The sequence below is a fragment of the Anser brachyrhynchus genome, assembly GCF_964034855.1.
Source record: "Anser brachyrhynchus genome assembly, chromosome: 1".
Taxonomy (NCBI): domain Eukaryota; kingdom Metazoa; phylum Chordata; class Aves; order Anseriformes; family Anatidae; genus Anser; species Anser brachyrhynchus.
The window spans coordinates 180,764,261-180,784,420 of NC_137694.1; the positions used below are offsets into that span (position 1 = coordinate 180,764,261).

The following is a 20,160-nucleotide window of genomic DNA, read 5'->3' on the forward strand; positions in this document are numbered from 1 at the left end:
TCAGATCCCACTGGAAAGACACAGACTTTCAAAGCTGTTGTGAGCATGAACTCATTTAAAAAATCATTTAAGAACCATTTAAATTAATTACAAAAAGGAGTAAGAAAGCTTACCTTACTAATAGCTTTAGGGTCTGTACTGTATCTCATCTCTCAGCCTGGATCCCAGATGGTCAGAGCACCAAATTGGTATTTGAGTCTTAATTATTCTTGTTATTATATTCAAGATATGTCTGGAGACATTATGAAACTCCTTCTGAGTGGTCAGGAAGCAGGCACACAAAAAGGCCATCAAAAAGGCCTTGTCATACCCTGTGTTCTGGGTCAGGCTGCTGAACTGGCCCATGCAGATCTGCTGTATTTGGAAAAGCTGCAGGCAAACCAAGCAGCCGAAAAGTCTGCCCAGCTAATATCCACACGCCGTGCTCCCTATCAGAGCTGCGTCTGGGAAGTTTGCTAGCAACACTTCTCAAATACTTGCAGAGGTTCTCAAGCTGGCCAACTACGGCCTTGAGTGAAGCTGATTACTGTGCTAATTAGACATGCTGGCTTGAGTCTTACTACTATTCTACTTCACTTCACCCATACAGAGTGAGCTAAGTGCAGAAAGCCTGTCCTGCAGATGGCATACGGGTTGAAATGCTGGTTCCTGGCACTCCTCCGCTCCCTGATGTTCATCCCACACTCGCAGCCACAGTGTCATCGAGACCATTCATGAACCAGGCTGGGAGTCCTAACTAGCTCCAGGATGCAGCGATGTTGGCAAAATCAGCCACCCCTGAGGGGAAGAACAGCAGCTAGGGCTGTCAGACTCAGGCAAGGGAAAGCAAACTGTCAGACAAGCACCCACGTCAAAACCTTGTTTGGCTGGTGTATCGGAGATAGATATTTCAGTTGCCTTTGCCATATTATTAATTCATGCCCTCTCCATGCATCATTGCCTGACTTAGCATTGCACAGAACCTAAACATATATTAAAAATACTATCCCTGCATAAACAGCTCATTAAAATGGATTTAAAATGGGGCCTGTAAAACTAAAATAAACAAATCTAAATCAAGAGTAGAATGCCCTTAAAATTAGAGATCTATGCTTGGCTGGAGAAAACAAACGAGAGACAGTTCTCTCATTTCAGCTGTACAGATATGCCTACTCAACTGTACATACTGTAACAACTTGAAAGGAAGAATGTGATTCCTCTGTAGGCAAGCACTAATCTCCTTACCGCCACAGTCGACTGAAAATAAATGTAACTTGAATATTTGATAGTTTAGTTAGATTATTCCAAACAGACTCTATTTTCTCTAATTCCACAAAATAGATCCCTTTAAGGATATGCTTATGCCCTCAGCAGTAGTCTTGTGCTTCATCTGCCCATTATCTGAGCTGCAAAGTGTGAGACAGAGACAGCTCCACTCTATAAAAAAGAACAGTTCGATATCTTCCTGTAAGATTGTGCCCATGCTAAGAAAGCCTGCCTTCAGGAAAGTGATTTTTGTAACTCAGAGGTTATATATATTACCAAAAACCTCCAAGACTGTGTTTCAGCTTTAGTGCAGCTAAAGTGATCTGGATTTTACAGTAGTATTCACCTCAAAATGCACAGATGTAAAAGCAATTTGAAGTGCTCAGGATGTCATGATAAGACAAGACACTGAGCTGATTCTCTGTCCAATATGAATGTAAATAGAGAATTTGATTTTCTGACAGCATTTTAAAAATATATTTGTAACTGGACTTACAGATCACAATTAGCAGATAAAAAACCTAGCCAAAATAAAGATAGACCATTTAATGCAGCAAGTTCAATATCACATTTAATACTTTGGAAATCTTCCCTTCTATCTGACAGCCAGGGTCAACATCTGCCTATTCATCTTTTTAGAAAAATAAACACATCAGTTCTAGGCATAATATTGTATCATTATGGGACTGACTATCAAAAGGTATGTGGCAACAATAAAAATGCAGAGTATTTACTGCTTAATATGCTTGAGATCCAGCACTTTCCAGCTTAATGCATTATTACTGGGAACATTAGTTTCAATATCTAATTTCCAAGGGACATGAAATGTTCAAACCCAAGTAGAAGAGAAAATGAACTAGCCCCAACTATCATATTTTGAACATCATTTTTAAATAACAGTTTTTCCATTCTAATCTGTGTAATGCACTGTATCTATGATTCAGAAACAAAATCCCTCGTTTTGCCTTCCACTTTTTTTTATTCATTATTCCCTTTTGGAAAGGATTCCTCACAAAAATCTCTTCTATTGTGTTTTAGAAAATAAGCAGTTTTCAGCTACTTTAATAGTACCACAATGAGAGATAAATTTCTCAGCATCTATGATATGAGAATTTACCAGTTGTTTCCTCCCAACGTTTTTTAAGACCTTCTTTCCCATGGAGACCCTTACTAAACTCCTGTACTTCCCATTCAAGGGTGAGACACCAAACATAACGAGAGAAAGAGAAGGAACAGCATTTTCCCAGCTCTGCAGCGCTGGCGTGATTCACGAGGGGAATTTTACTCCTGCCTCTAAACAGATGTCATGGCAGAAGAAGTGGACACACCCTCAGCAGATGGGTCCTCAAACGTCTTGATGTTGATAAAACATGTTTCCATTAAATTTTATGTCTAGAATGACCCGCTTCCACTTCTCAGACAATTGATGTCATGTCCCAGCAAAGGCTGTTCATCTTTTCCCTTAACTGTTGTCAGCTTTACAGAATTGGAAAAGGCCTGCTAGGCCAGAAGGACCCCAGCAAATATCTACCAGTTCAGCACTCTTCCCAGAAGAAATTCTTCCAACACTGCTACCATAAAAAGGGATGTTTTCACACTCATATACTACTTTTAATCTAAGCTATCTGTGGCAGATAACAGAAGGAATATCTGTTACCATACACAGTGCTATCATTAGGAAATACACTGCTCTGAACATAGCAAGCTTTTTCTCTCAGATCATGCCTTTTGTTTTTGTATTTTTTTCTTTTTTCTTTTTTCCTTGGGACATCATAAACAAGACTCCCCTCAGCTGGAGACTCTCTGGGAACTATGACAGCCCCAAGTCTCCTCAAGTTGTGTTGCACTCAAATGCCAGAGGTCTAACACTGCTGCTGGTAAAAACTGGAGTGATCCCACCAATATCAGTGGGGTTTCCTCCTCTCACAGCAGAAGAAAGGCTGGCATGTGGCAGAGGCACAAAACAACTGCACTGTCATCATTTTGTTGGTCTACCGCGTCCACACTCCAGCACAGGAGTTTATCCAGTTCAGGATGAGATCGGTGTTTATAACACTGACCGTTTGCACACTGTGGAAAAGCAGCAGACACAGTATGTGTGGCAAGAGTACTATAATGTCTGCTTAGACCTCTCACAAACTCGATTCACTGTGGCTGCTCTCTTTGGAAATGCTGAGACCTCACAGGACAGCTCATATGTAAAAATTTCACAAGCTTCTTCCAGTTAATAAAACAGCCCCACAAAAATTAGATTGCCTTCTTGCTGCCTGTGGATATTTTGACAACAAAATGGAAAAGAAGATCCTTCAGTCCACCTGTGAATGACCTGTGTTTACTCTGCTGATAACAGCCTATGGCTCCTGCCATTTCTGCAGAGCTTGAGAAGATTTGTACTACACTTACTGACTAAACTCTTTTAGAAGAAAAATACTACTGAGGTTGCATGAGTTAGAAAACATTAACTTTAAGACAAACCAACCTATCTTTAGCTTTGGTGCATAGCAAACTACATGCTTGCTAGTACGATGTTCAGTGTACTGAGCTAATTAGAGGCCAATGCTCCTTTTCCACAGTTTCTGTTAAGGGCAAATTTATCTTCTACCAGATAAATGTAACTACTGGGAAAAATAAAAAAGAAAATAAAAAAGAAAAATAAAAAGCTGTATCAACTGTAATATAGCCTATTCAATAATTATGTTCTTATTTGGTACACAAAACAAATATCCAGAAAATCGTCATCAACTTCTACTTCATGTAATACATCTGCTGCATAATCTGCTAGCTAGGTCTTTGATGTTCTGAAAAACACCAGTAACTGTCATAATTAAATCCTCTATAGTTATTCAGAACTGCATAGCTCAACTAATATTTCACACAGTGAAAGCCCAGCGATTCTCCAACCTGCTAGTATAATTGGATTAAATTTCCTAATCGTTATTATTTTTGAAGGGAGCTACAGCTTGAAGTTTGGAATATCGTGAGGAAACAACATCCTTCCCTTTGGCCAGCAAACAGCTCTGCTGCATGGCCAGAGGAACACTCCTCTTTCATGACAAAGCCACATCCGTATTATAGTCTTGCACAGTAATCTCACATGATGTCAGAAGTGCTGCTTTATGTCTTGGGAATAATTTGTCTGGATAAATAGAAACCACAAAGCAATATGGAGAAACGTTTTACCAAGGACAAATGTCGTCCTGTGGATTTTTTTTTTCACTAGTAATAATTACTTCCATGCTCTTTTCTTCCCTGTCCCCAAAAGAGGAGTTATAAATAATGTTATTAAGTTGATGTATTTCTGCTCATATGAAGGAAGTCAGAAGCCACTGTTTCTCATCTGCTGTTCTTATTTTGTGGTTTACATTCCCAAGGCTTCTAGTCGACTGTGGCCCCTCCTGCTTTCTTTTCCCTTCCTCTCTACCAAAAATATGGAAAAAGCCAACCCACATCAATTCATATTAAAATATACTCCTTAAACTACTCCTTAATATACTCCTTAAAATGCTCCTTAGCATTTTGAAAGCTCTTTACAATTTTCAAATTTTTGTTCCCTCATTTCTGTTTTTTTTTTTTCCAGTAAGCCCCTTGAAGACAACACACAGAAACACACAGTTATTTTTCAAACAACCCTCTGTTGTTGTTGGTAAATATTTAAACAGTGTCTTTTGCCAGGTTCTTCAGCAATGTGAACTGCCCAGAGCTCCTTCTCATGGGGCTTACAGCCTTAAAAGTCTACACACCCACAAATGGTGGAGAAAACAGTAGCGTTAATAAAATTGATAAGTTTAAAAGTAAATGTGCAAGATCGGTATCACTTATGGTATAGCTAGCATCCTTCAGCATGTTGCTTAATTCAGTACAGACCATACACTGTAGTTTCCTCTTGACGAAGCTACAGCATCTTGCAGTCCTAACAACTTTTATAGCATGTCCTTGAAATGTCCCGTTCCTTTCATCACTGCTGAGAAAATATCACAATCCCTTTACTTTTTCTACCCATAATGATAGGGCAAGCAGTGCTGAGGAAAAAAAAAATGCAATCACAATAACAGAGGAAGAAAACATGATTCATGGGCATAGAAAGTAAATCACTGGGAAAGCCTGTCTTGTCCTCCTTTTCATTTTGCTTATAGGTCAAGCGATCTTAATGAAGCTTCCTCCACATGTGCTTTATTGTTTGCTCTTATATAGAGCATGGTTATTTCAAACTCCTTATTTAATTTTAAAAGCTGTACTGAAAGAAAGTCCTGTATGGGTTAACTGGGTGCTTGCTGAAGAACTGCTACATTTACAAGTATCAAAGATAGAGGACAGCACCATGCTCTGCTCTATGATTTACCTGCCATTATCAGGTAAAGTTGACGGTGGAAAACTGTGAGTGATGATTATTCCCTTCTGAGTAATCCTCATCAGGCAGGGAAAGGCCCTGCTATCTAAGAGCCTAACTTCCCTCTAACTTCCTGCATACAAATGAAGGTTGTTAGCTGCCCGAAATGTTATCTGTTTACCTGAATAAAGGTGATAAATTACCCTATTACATTTTCATACACAAATTTGAAGCTGGATTGAAGTCAGGTCAAGAATTTGCTTCAGCAAGTCTTGCTTGCTACGTATTTAGTCAGGGACCCTTATCTAGTAGGAAAAAACAAGGAGAAAAAGCCTTTGGGTGAGGGAGAGGAAAGAGGGAAAGGAAGAAAGCAACAAAGGTATGCTTGCAGACTGGAGACATTGCTGCTACCTTAATTCATCTTTCCTAGCTGGTAACCATTCTTAAAACAAATAGCAGTGTGACAGCATCCAAAATACATTTTTAGGATCCCTGATCGGCCAGGCTGGAGTCTATGCCATTACATCTTCATTGCTACCCAGAGCTCCCCTAACAAGCTAGATGTAATTGCTAGTATGGAGCAAGCTCCCCTTTAAGTGCGAGGAAGACTAACACAGTGCCTGACAGGGGCTTTACCATATTTACTCCAGCCTTTTTCTCCATCCCTTGGCAGACTTCTTCCACCTCCTCTTTACTTCTCTCCATTTTATATTCTTCTACCTTTTTCCTCGGTTTCTTTTTCCCGTTTAGGGACCTTTCACCCCTCCTCCCCTTTCTGCTAATCTTCACGCAAAGAATGATGACAATGAAGATGAAACAACTGCTGCATCTGAAAGTTATTTGCAAAATGATTCCCTCCTTCACTGTCTACAAAGATGAAGTCCAGCCTCTCCATTCCTGTCCCTAGCACTTACTCCCTTTAGATAATAAGTCCTTCCACAAACAGCCTCAAATTCCTGAGACACCAATCATCACTGGGGAACCCACTTACAGCCATGTACAAACAAAACAGATCAGCTAAGAAACATGGTGAACTTAAATACAAATCCCTAGCACTGATTTGTCAGCAATTTTTATTCAGACCATGGTACAGAGATAATTTCTAGTTCCCAAAAATAAGAAGTCAGGATGCAAACCTGACCGAGATGTGAATTTAGGTCAGATTGTGTCCTGAAATAGACACACACATCTCCCACTGAGTCACATCATCTGGATGAAAAAATAACTCACGTTTTAACCTTGTTTAATACTCTGAACATGGGAAATCTAATGATGACCAAGTCTTTTTTTGCTTGATGTTCAAAACAAATGAGCAGCAGGGATTCTCTACTGGAAGCTATCTTTGTTCAACATCTTCTCCAGGGATGTTGAACCTCCTGGGTTCCTGCAAGGTGTGTAACAGAAACAGTTTATGCTAACCCAGAAGATCTACAAAGTGAATGGACTCGATAAAACCCCGAACATCTGAAGCTGAATTACTTAAGCGTATTGATTTTATGCAGACCCATGGTGGTGAAATTCCTACAGATGTTCTACTACTTGATGCTAGTTTCTCTTTAATATTTTTTCCTGTCTCTGGAAGAGTCCATTGGCAACAGCCATGCGTGGTCCATTGCATTTTTACTTTACTTTTTTTCTGAAATATATGTTTATTACAATAAAGGAGATTTTAACTCTGGACATGTTTGTGTGTTTTTGAAAGTAGAACAAAAAGAACATGTCCTTTTACAGTATCTACAGACATGCTCCTGGAGAACTGAGTTTCCTCATGTCTGTTCATTCCACCTCAAAGCTCCAACCACAAGGAATAAACTTGAAATGATGATTTCTTCCTCTGATCCACACAATCTACCTTCTTTTCTACAATGCCACCGAGAAAAAAAAAATAATAATAATAATTCACACATTTCTTTTTCAGACCTAAAACATTGCAACATCTTTTTAGCACATGCAGAATACAGTAGTGACCCAGTACCTATATTTGCCAGAACTCTAATAACAGAGAGAGTTACAGTAGGATCTTCTCAGAATATATCAGTCACATTAACAGGAGCAGATCATTGAGGTGGCTCTCTAAAATGCTGTTAAAAAGTCTGCTGGCCTTTAGGCACCATTTAAAGATATTTATCTGCTGATAAATATAATACTTTCTACATAAACCCTGCAAAATTTCCAGCAGCAGTAGACAAGAAACACATCGGTTTTCTCTGAACCTGAAAAAAATACAGATGCCTTAAGGTAAATAATTGTACTTCTGCTTTTTTATTTTCAGATCTTCTTGTAATCTTGAGATTGTATGTCTCATACTTCCCTGGAACTACATTTCAAATAAACATTCGGTGACATCTCCTGCCAAGTCACTCCAGACTATGAGGACACACCAAGTATTTCTGGACTTCTTTGGAAGGGAAAGATGTAGGTGACACACCCAGAATCACCAAGGGCTTGCATCATTGCTCTGAGAACATTTCCATCACCTCCGGAAAAGCTGGGTTTGTTTGTTGCTTGTTCTTTATCTGTCGAGTCCCTGCTTGTTACATTCTTGGCAAAAGAAGTTTCACAGCACTTGTGCTTTTGCACATAGGATTCTTGCCCTTTAAAACATATTTTAAACTATACTTAATTTGAGAGTCTTAGCCATTTTCTATACTCCTGCCATCAGCACAGACCATGCTTTAACAATCAGCTACTATTCACTTTGCAAAACAAAACTATTTCCAGCAGCATGAAACTTTGCCCAGAGTTCCAGAAGCTCAACCTCTGGCAGTTATCTACTCCTTGTCAAGATCTGCAGAAATGTAGTATATTTTTCCAGTTCATTACTTCAGATTACAATAGACAGAATGCAGGTTGTTTGAAGTTCTACAAAGATTTTAGCATGAATTTCATATGTTTTCTTGTCGTTGTTGTTTTATTATTTTTATTTATTTTTTTATTCTCCTCACATTGAAGAAATTGTTTCTTAGGTAGGGTGGGTCTGAGGAACCCTGGAAACCCTGTTTGCTTTCTATAAATGAATGCAGGCAGATGGAATGGGTGCCAATTGCATTTAGAAGCATTGTTACAGGCAGCAATAGGTTAAGAGAGAACAGGGCCCATATCCAACCAAAACAAAGGGCTCTCAGAAGAAAGAATGATATTTTTCCATCCTCACGAATACTCCAGCTCTGGTCTCCTTGCTGTGTAATGCTGCTCCTGCCATTCCCAACGGCACCAGGGCTCCTTTCAGACCCCATCCTACACTCTTCTGGAGCTGTGGGTTCTGGATTTCATTTCAATCCACTGGCACTCTCTTCCTTAAATGTATCATTAAAGAACCTATGTGGGAGAACCCCTATTTAAATCCATCTGCGTTCAACAATGGCAATAAAAAATGATTGCATGCTTAAGCTTATAGAAAGCCAAGCGCAAGACCTGGGCCAGTATTCTTTTAATCAAATAATTGCTATTCAGGCAAGACTTTCTGTGCAAAAATTATTTCTTTTAAAAAGCCAAAAATATATTTGAATGAACTCAGGCACTTGAATGACTTTATTTAATGCCCATCATAATATTATATTATAAATATGTTGGAATATTTCTTTAGATTTGTATATATTTTCTTTTCTAATCATACCACTAGAAAAATAATACCACACTCTGGGATAAAAGAAAAACACAGTTATTGGAAAGAAGCTTCTTCTTTAGCTTGCCAAGCAGCTACCAGCCTTCCAAGCAGCAGAAACAGCATACAGTAGGGTTGCTATACAACATAATCAGTGGGACTTGGAGAATTGCTTTGCCGTTTCCAAACGTATAATGACTGTTCTGAAATGGCTGTGTTTTGCATGAGGAGGATTTGAAGGGAAGCAGGTGGCTACTAACAACAGTAAATATCGTACTACTATTAGAGGCGTGGGGAGAGGAGGGCAAGAGCCTGGTGCCAGAGTATTTCATCTCCTCATGACCATCTTAGAAAAGGACTGGCACAGGGAAAAGACAGCTCTGTTGTGACACATTATCAATCCACTGCAACTTTATTCTCCAAAGGTTTTTACCTTTCTAAAACACGGTAATAACTATCTGGCTGGATTGATTTCTTGTTTTCCCCTGATGATTTCATTGTAATAAAATTTCACACAGAGCAGTGCTACGTGTGAAGGGTCACCGAAGACTTCTGTAAAAACCCATTGTTAAAATTCAGGCTGTATGAAGGAAAGAAGAAAAGGAGAGGCAGGCAGAAAAAAAAAAATAAGAAAAAAGAAAGAAATCTGAGGTTATTTACTTGTCTCTAACAGGCTTGGATTACATTCAGGATATAATGAAATCTATCATACCATCTAGACATGACAATGTCTATGCTTCATCATAATATTTGTAAACAGCAGCCTCTTTTATCTATAGAATGGATCAAATTCTACTCACCATGTGATAATTTCAGAAAGATTTTGCAGAAAGAGAACGCTCTTAGACTCCACAAAATATAGCTTGCCTGCTCTGCTCAGAGTTCAAATTACCAGTCTAAACGCTATCAATAAAATCAAATATATTTTTTTTCCTTCAGGAAAACAGAATCATAGCAGCCTGTCTCTGTTAACTGGGTGGGTATTTCCTGGCAAAATCCCCCTATTCCTACCTACCACCTGCCCCCACCTAAAGACTATAGGGTTCAGAAATAATTCACACAGAAAGTCAAGCACAACGTCAGCAGGAGGTGAGCTGCTCACTCTACTCATCCACCAACACACAGCTGTGGTTCTTTTGTTTAATTAACTTATGTCTGCTGTTATTTTTCTGGGGATTGTGCCCATTTGTGCAGGCCACCAATAAATGGACAGCAAGATTACAGAATAGCACAAACACGTCCAGCAAAGTGCCCTTAACAGCCATTTGCTTGCCAAAAAAGAACTACCTCTATTCTTAGTTAGAGTTAGGAGAAAACGTTTGTGTTTAAATGGAAAAATCTATTAAGACCGTCCCTGCTTCTTCCCTTCTGCAGGCTAATGTACTCCAAAATACAGATTTCTTCAAAAGACTAGAAGTATATCTGGAAGAGCTTCTTGCTAAACTACTTGCTACACACAGATAATACCATCCTGGGGACAATTTTCTCCTGCTACTTTTAATGTGAAGTGGCATTTTCAAAATCATTTTGTCAGACACCTCTTCTACACAGGCAGGGATTGAATTGTGACAGAACTGAAGTAACCGTAATACTGTCTTTGTTGTAGAGCCAGCCTTGCAAGGTACTCAATGTCCTTGACTTTCATTACTCTAAGTAAGGTACACTGTTCCAGGTAGGACTTTACACTAGGAAAAAAAAAAAACAAAAACAAACAAAAAAAAAACCTTTAGGAGTGCACGGAACCAGAAATAATAATAGTAATGATATTAATAACAATTCTGAAAATGAGTAGTTTATTGAGCTAAGAAGAATTTTACCGTACTTAAGAAGATGTCCTGTATCTCAGCTTATATAGCATAGAACATTAAAAAATAAGCAATCATCATTATCAGTGCTCTCATATAAGGGAGGGGAAAATGAGAAGCACAGGCCAATACCATCATCATCCAGAGGAAAGTCACAGCATGAGCTGGTGGTAGCAACAACTGCCCAAACATTTGGGCAGTAACAACTGCCCAAACATTTGAACTCTGTGCTTTGGTCAGTAGACCAGTGTGCACTTATACCCAAAAAACAGGACTCCTAATGCTTTGAATGGAAGTCAAAAGTTACAATTCATATCAGAAGGCATCAGAAGTAAAGAGCAGTGACAGAAATTGTAACACAAAATTGTTCTGCAGAGATTTTGACTTATAAAAAAAAAAAAGCAGGCAGGAATCTCTGGACATGCTGGGTTTTGTTCGTCAGATAAAATATCACTGTCCAGATTGCTGAGGAGTCCTTTCACACTCATCAGAGAGAAACAAACACATGCTGATGTTAAGCGTTTGGTCAAGTGCACATATTTATTCTTCCCGAGACAACAAATACTTCTCCTAAAGTATTGCTAGCTCCTTCATCTCCTTCACAATCAGATGTCTACAATCCTTCACTGGGCAGCCAAGATGGACCAGATAAAATAAAGATGAAGATACAGGCCTCAAGACACAGCCAGAATATATAGCATCTTCTTTCTGAAGGCCAATGTTGCTTTTTTTTGTAAATAATTATTCTACCAACTGATGCATGGTAAAGATTGGCAAGCAAGAGAAGAATTCTTAATTACTTTTTCTTACACATTCATATATGCTAATACTGCTAACTGCTAATGTTGACTTTTATTTTTTAAACTGTTTTGTTACTCTTCTGTTTATGTATGCTCCCATCCTGCACATTGCATAAGCATCATTTATTCAGTGAGGAGAAAGCAGGAGAGTCTGATGAATCTCCATTAACATGGAACACACAAGCCCGGAATACTTCATTTTAAGCACAGAGAGAAATCTGTTTTCTGATGAGGAATAAAACAGGCCCTTGAACTTAAAAGTCAACAACAGAAAAAAAAAAAATCAACATGCAAACACATGAAGGTATGAGTTATTGTAGTAAAAGAAAGTTATTCAGGAGTCAATAATTTTTTCAAAAGGATTAACAGAGCATATATAGCATTACCCATAATGAGATAGGATGAGTACGGGAAGTACAATTTGCATGCTGTTTAGATTCAACAGATAGTTACACTGTTGATATCCTAAGTGCTGTGTTGTTTCTCTAAAGGTAGAGGTCCTGCACATCCTCTGAAAATTAATACAGTTCAAAGACAATGGTAAAAATTGCAACCTTTTCAGTATCTAGTGGAGTTTAAACTGTATAAGAAGGATGGTCCTTTAGATGACTAAATTTCCTTTTTATCAACAGGTCACAGGGGTTGGCTGAAAAAGGCATCAAGGCAACTTTTTGAATCCAGATCTATTTACCTCTTGGATTCAACCAGAAATTTAATGCCAAATGGAAAACAGTAGGTAAGCACGAAAGCTAAAGTAATTTATCACTGCTATCTTTTCAACAGATAAGCATTTCTTTGTTTGAACAAATACACATTATAGTACATGAAAACAAAAATGTTTTGAACAGCACAGCTTCTATAAGACTTCTACATAATGAAATTTCTGAAAACATTCAGCATAGGAGTTTTGATGCACAAAGAACATTATTAATTTTTCTTCCACATGACAAATAGATAAATACCTCTATGCTAAACACAGTTTTAAGTACCATACGCTGTTCAGGTTTGTATTTTTCGAAGCTTCAGAAAGCATGAAGAGATGTACTTAAATTATTAATTTCTCAGTATATAAAGTTAAAAAAGCCTAAACAATTCAGTTGAAAACCAGTTCATCTGATAAGTAATAAGAATTGTTTTTCCCTCGACTGCCACTTACAAAGCCAGTCTTGATTCTGATACAACCTGGTTTATTTCCATCTCATACCAGTAATAATGGTATTCATCAGTGATAATACTGGATACTTATCATTACCAGAAATAATGGTTCTTCAGATGCCCCTGCTGCAACCTCACCGTGCAGTATATGTGCTGTCAGCAGCAGCTGTATCACTAATCTATGCTTTCTTTTTGGTCATCTTATAATAGAATCATAGAATGGTTTGAGTTGGAAGGGACCTTAAGGATTATCTAGTTCCTACTCCCTGCCATGGGCAGGGATGTCACCCACTAGATCAGGTTGGCCAAGGCCCCATCCAGCCTGGCCTTGAACACCTCCAGGGATGGGGCATCCAGAGCTTCTCTAGGCAACCTGTGCCAGTGCCTCACTACCCTTACAGTGAATAATTTCTTCCTGGTGATTAATCTTGGTCATTAATTGATCAGAATTTAGACTGTGGCTCTTTGGAAGGCACATGCCTCATTCAAACTGCTTTGGCTCAACAAAGTAAACAAGAATAAAGAGCTAAATAGAGCTTTCCCTTCCCTCACTCCACATGAGGGAAAAAATACAATTGCAAATGACATATAAAATCCATCTACCATGAATAAAAAGAAGTAGAAAGAAGGTGGTTGCATTTGTACCCATCAGATAGAATGTACGAGATTCTAAATTGCACTCACAGATGTTTTTTAAAAGCTGATAAAGGCGATTGGAATCCAGGAAGCAGTAGTATGAGAAGAAATTAATGATTATGTGGGTTTTCTCTCGTTTTCTTTTCTATGTGATTAATTAAAGGGAGCCATGTATCTAGTGCATTTTAACACTAGTGTTAGATGTGACTGCTGATACACTGATAGAACAGTCTATCAAAATGGAGAGGAAAAAAAGAAGCTCTAAGTAGAACTACAGTTTATAGGAAATCAAAACCACTGTTTGTACCAAATGCTTGTGTGAACCTTCCAAATTGGCAGAAAGGTAGAAAGGGGATTGCATATCAATCCTTTGCCTGCAACAAGTAGTGGTTATTGGAAGGAAGAGGCTCTTAACTCTTAAGAGTAAAGGCAAGCACAGACAACAAGGAAGAAGAACTAGAACATGGTTTGTAGACAGTCTACGGGGGAAGGAAAAAGCCATCCGAAAGAATTCTAGAGTTTCTTCACTGTTTTTGTTGAATCTTTGAGGATGAAGAGCAAAGAAAATTCTTTTTGAGAAATGAATGATTTTACAATGAGAAGGAAATTTCACAGAATTCCATGAGGTAAATATGGGAACCAGATACAAAATAAATTAAATCAATGAGAGGAAAGAGAAGCTGCAGACATATAGTCTCCACTGTTTTCTTTCCACATTCACAAAAAAAAAAAAAAAAAAAAAAGTAAAAAGTCACTTTTCCAGTCCAGGTTAGCAGCCCTTGCACATCTCATATGGCATTTCACACTGTGCTAACATCCCTTTTGTCTTGGACCTCCAAAATTGCCTAGTGTTGGTATTCAAGCTTTAGGGTAGAATGGGTCACTAAGGAGGACCATTTCTCTTCCAGTCTTTTTAAGACTTCTTGACCAGTGAACATCTGTCCTGCATGTTTAAAATCTTGTAAGGATTCATAATTGAGCTTTTAGTTTATGCCCTCCAGAACATTCAGGATTTAAGAAACTCAACCCATGGGCTGAAGAGTTTCTTTAAATAGACGCTACTTACAAGCACAGTGAAGTGTACATACTTGCATGAGCAATAACCTCATGCACCTTGTGGAAAGACAGTAGGAAGACAGTTTTTGGCCTAACATGACACAGTTCTGCACACCTGAACAGTCTATGAAGAGCCTACAGCACTGCTGTAAGGAAGTCTCCACCAAAGAGCAATCTAAGTATGGCAGATGGATGGATGGATGGATCCACATGGGCAACACCCAAACTAGAAGCAAGAAGTTCTCAACATTCTTTTCCCTTTCAGATTTTCAAAAGAATAACATAAAAATTAATGTCTGCTGAACTAGAGGCAAGGAGATTCACAAGAAAGATGATAATTTTCTATACCGAGGTTACAAACCAGACAGCAGTTTGTTTGCAGTGTAAGAAAGTTATACAATCATTTTGTCTATGTCTTGTACCAATACAAAGAAATGTAGTCTCTTCCAAGAGAATGTATTGCAGCACATCCCCTTGCTGATTTAGGATGGTAGTGTTTACCTTTCCTTACAAGCCATCTGAGAGACAATTTTATATTGTGTAAATACAGTGGGACATGGATTAATTTCAAACCTATCACATAATCTGATGAGATTTCCCATGAGATCTCCTAACAGTTTGCAGCACTGTGAGCCATTATTTCCATATTTATTGGAAATAACGTCTGAGCCAAGGCAAGGCACAATATTCCCACTGAAAGCTGTCATGACAGGAATGGAATTAACTCTTGTTGCTGTATACGTGGAGGGTCTTTTTGCCTTTATTAGCATGCACCCCAAATAATAACTAATTCCATGACGATATAGCATACCGTACAACAGTACCATGTGGGGCCTGCTAAATTTTGACCTACATTCTCTTCTACATATACTGAACAAAAGTCAGATTTCACCTGCATTTATATAAGGCTGATGCAACTCCATCATTTCCAGTGGACAAGCTCCTGGGTCTTGCCAATATGGCATCAGAATTGAATCTGTGATATGGCAAGTACTCAAAATCTTTTAAGATGGAATTTATTAAGGAGAAAGACCTTAATCACAATGAACTTTAATACTTATTATCAGTTTAAAAGATGAGTAAGAAGAGGTTTGGATTTTTTTGTTTTGTTTTTGTTTGTGTTTTGTTTTGTTTTTCATTCAGTCAGTCGTATTATGGAACTAGCTACCTATTTGAAGAGTTCTCCAGCTCTTTGGTGTTACCAGTTGTGGACAGATACATTCCTTTGTGCTTCATGGTCCTAGTAGCCATACTGATGTCTCTGGCTGTATGGAAGACTCAACTACATTACAATAATTTTTAGATTCCCAAGCCATTTTCCTCCAAACTTTTACCCAACATTTCTGGCTTATTTTTTGTAAGTAAACTTTCTTCATTTTTAGTTGACCTGTTTCTTTTACCTGATTCATTCAAGGATGCTTGTAACACTGCAATTTGTCACCACGGAAACAACTGTTCGGTCAGTACAGCTGATGACACTGAACAAATCAAATAAGAAAATCATGAAAATCATTAAAAGAAAAGAAAGAGAAAAAAATACTTCTAAACAAATGCAGTAATAATTTGGAACAACCAGGAAAGAAATTCAATTGAATGTGATGACTTAATTTCAGTTTTCAAAATTGCAGCTTTTAAAAAAAAAACAAAACTTTTTATGTTTCTCTGTGGGTGTCAGTGACTGAGTAAAATCCAGTAAAACGGGTTCTAGCAAGCCCATATCATAACCAGCACTGCATCTCACAATGAGATTGTTGCAGCTCCAACATCCCTGCCAACATTTTCATGGGAAGCTGAGGCACGGCAGACTTCTCTCTAAGGGCATACAGAGATCTGCCTTGTCCACTTAATTAGCCACTTAACCATTCCATCCAAAAAGGCTGAACATGCAGCTGCCTGCAAATAGCCTGCCATTGCCCAGCAGCTTTAAATATTATATATATATCTTTATCTAGCTCCATTTTCCTGACAGAAATAACCCTAGGCCCGAAATCTCTTCAGCTGTTTTTCCCTACCCATGTCGATGTTACAGTGATGTCTCTTTTATGGGTCAATGTTGATTTTCATCCAGGTTTCTGTAAAGCTTTGGGGGAAAAACCTTAGAAAACGAAAGACAGATGCTATGTCATAATCCAGGGCAGACTTTTGGAGATTTACCTATAAGTCAAATATAAATGCAGGATAGCCTCATTGCTATTTAAATAATATATTTCAGTATTTAGCAAGAATGTAGATAAACCCATTCAAGATTCTGGCTAATTTACAAATTTCTTACATATTTCTTATAGCTACTGATAACACGCACCTAAAAATGCCTTCATAAGGTGATTCTAACTATAAAAATAATAATAAATCACATTTATCATAAAAGTGTCTTAAAGCTTTATAATTTTGTCACATTTTGCATGAAAAATAACCTCAAATTTATTTCTTAAATAATATAATTGATGCTGACTTAGGAGCTGCCATTTCCATCACTATCATACATGAAATCTCTGGGGGATTAAACTTTAGGAGACACTCTCACAAAAATGAAGCGCCTCTCTTATAGCTTTACTAATTAAATGTAATTGATTTACTAGTGCCCTGAAATGGCAAGTATTAAAAAAATAATAAAATCCTCAAGCATTTTTGCTTTACATGGGATAAATGCTACAATCATTCTTTCCTTTTAGGGAAAACGCAGAGGAAATACTATTAGGTGATAGTGGAGTTCTTCTCAGCAGGTCGATTGAGATTGTCAGGATTCATTAGCGTGTGTGTGACTGGTAAATAATTGAGTTAATTTTAGGTTGAGTGACATATTTAGAAAACTATGAATCACCTTATTTTGTGAATTTAATCAACCTTTGCTCTTCCCCAGATAGTTCAGCATACATCTGCAATATTAACTCGAGCTTACTCTTCACTGTGCACCTCTGACAAATACCAATGGTCTGCAAACTTTCAAAATCATCACCTGCTTTAAATGCTGGCCTCAAGCAAGGAGTTCAACATAATAAAGCATCACAATTACAAAGAAAACAAGAAATTAAAAAAAAAATAAAACAAGAAACCTGAGGAAAAATCTTTCTTTAACTAAAGTTTTAGCAAGGTTTATGTCAAGATCTCAATTTGCTTTGTCTCTAAGAACAAAAATAACTCAAGTCCCCTACATACCAATGTAGAAAGAATATTTCTCTAGAAACTTTCAAAAAAAATAGCTCCTGTTTGAAAAATTCGGTCAACTCTACAATGCTTCTTTCCACTGACACTCTGTTAGCCCAACCAAACCACATTAGAAAAGCAAAAATTGCACTGCATGAAGATCTTCCAGCCTTGGCTTCTGAAAAAAAAAGGCTGTTTTCACAGGCTGGAAACACCTTTCTCAAAGTTTTGCTTTATTTGGAATCAAGTCACAATTCCTAGCTAATGTGAGTGAGCTATTCATTTATTTTTCATTGGATGCCTTCTGACCTCTTAGCCCAAAGTTTCTTTTCATTTCTAAAACACATTCTATTAGCACTAGATTTGATATTGAAAATGACAACATTTAGGTAAAACAGTGAGCTTTTCTATGTAAAATGTACACTGTGAAGATATGTGCTTGCAAAAAGGGTAATTACTCTTCAGATTCATATTTTGAATATGAAAACAAATTACTTGTGGATTACTGGCAGCTACAGCTTGGGCGCTGACACTTAACTGTTTGTTATTAATAAGCAAAGCAATTAATGTAATTATAAATATGGAAAAGAAAAATATCAACACTATTTACATTAGTTAGTTACTAGGAGGTAAAATACTTTGTCAGCTGTAATACAATACAAATTGCTGCAAAGCGTTTAATACAATTATAACATGCATATATTCAAAGCACTACAGTTTATATTCTAGGTCTGTCCTCCTGGGATCAATTTATGATACTCTGTGCTGGGTATCTTGTCTTTACAAAACCACGTTACTTAGCTCCTATGTTGCTACATTTGGCTACCACGCACTTTATGTATGTGTACGATTACAGACCCAATCATTGCATAATGAAGAGCGATGCACATCGCTGGGATACACAGGAACACAAAGCAGGATGCTGATGAGCATCCATACAGAAAGCATGACACATGAGTGTGCGCCTCTCTCCGAATTCTGAAACATTTTCCTCAAGCAAGCACAGTAAAAGAGGCGTAACAGAATCAATAGCAGATCGTATCCACTTCATTGCATTGGTTTCTTGAGCGTTCGTATTAAAAAAAAAAAAAAAAAATCTTTCACTTGGACATTTACCATCTTCACACCTGCATGGCACATAGTGACATGCAGCATCTCTGTAATGGAGGTCTAAAGAAGCAGTTCCTATAGGTGACAGCCACTTAGGTGGGCACTATAAGGCGGGCGCTCACATCCTAAGCAGAACACCCAGTCATTAAGCCATATAAGCAGAAAGACTTGCCTTCATTTTCCTTCATTTTCTGGCATTTGGTATTAAAATCTGTGTTTAGAAATACTGGTATTATAAATGGTAGCCCAGATGAAACAAGACAATTTCAAAGCTCCTTACTACTGCTTTAATTTTTAAGTCTGACAGTTGTGTAACACGTTAGTGACATCCTCAATTAATAACACTGCGTGTTACTTGGTAACATATGGCATGTTTAGCAACGTGACTCAGCCCCAATTGTTCCAGCGAATCCAAAGACGATTTTGCTTCCAGATTCCCATGTACCAAAGTGTCGTGCTTGTAATCACCTATTGTAAACACACATTTTCCAGTGCTGCAAAGGGAGACAAACAGTTGCAATGCCAAGGCAATTCAGAAAAGGTAAGTGTTTTAACGTGGATCTTCTTTGCATAACTTTGATAAATAGAAGGTACAACATAGCAGAGACACACAGTACTAAATACAGGGCACTGCCTAGATGGGGAAGCACAGGGCAAATTAAAAATGAACATGGATCTGCTAAAAGCTGACACCTTCTCTAACCAAACCAAATTGCTGCTGCCCAGGGATACTGGCTGATGCAGTCTTGCTTTGTTTCCCAGCTGCTCCATGAAGCTGATCCAAAGCCCACTGAAGGCAATGAAGCCTCAAGTAAGAACAAGAATGAACAAAACATCTGTATGTATCTCTTCTGGCCTAGGGCTGGCTGGGGGCTGATACAACCCTAGGTTTTTGATGGAGCAGCCTCCATGCTGCTCTAACTCTCCCCCCTGCATGCCTGGATTTAACACACTGGTTACAGCCTGATGTTTTATCCATATTCCCATCCCTCCTCTGAACTGTGCTCCCTTGCTCAAATACTCGAGCACAGAGCTGTTTGAAGAAACAGTCCTTCAAATCTGTCACTGTCCGCTGAAGCTCACAAACTTTCTAATTAGAAAAACAAATGGGAGGAGCAAGGTCACCCCAGACCTTCAGAGGATCCCCATGGGTGATACACACCTGCAAGACTATCAGCCACCTTCCTTCAGCCGTGAGGCTGTGCAACACCTGGTCAAGGAATGGGTGACCCAGGTGGAAGGTCAGGTACCTGCAGGGGACATCCTGGGAGCCAGTGG

At 38.3% G+C, this 20,160-nt stretch overlaps 1 protein-coding gene across 9 annotated transcripts in view; it reads right to left on the minus strand.

The window, feature by feature from the left end:
- The window catches only part of ENOX1 (ecto-NOX disulfide-thiol exchanger 1), a 358,808-nt gene that overhangs the window by 263,404 nt on the left and 75,244 nt on the right, over positions 1–20,160 (minus strand). Inside the window, exons 3-4 of one of the 9 annotated variants that reach the window (XM_080592782.1) lie at positions 16,641–16,723; positions 16,029–16,106 (exon numbers count right to left, since the gene is read on the minus strand). The exons of 7 other annotated variants lie outside the window; for them this stretch is intronic. The gene's annotated coding sequence lies outside the window, so the exon portion shown is untranslated. The remainder of the gene's footprint in view (positions 1–16,028; positions 16,107–16,640; positions 16,724–20,160) is intronic. One more of the 9 variants, XM_080592783.1, reaches the window with a different exon arrangement.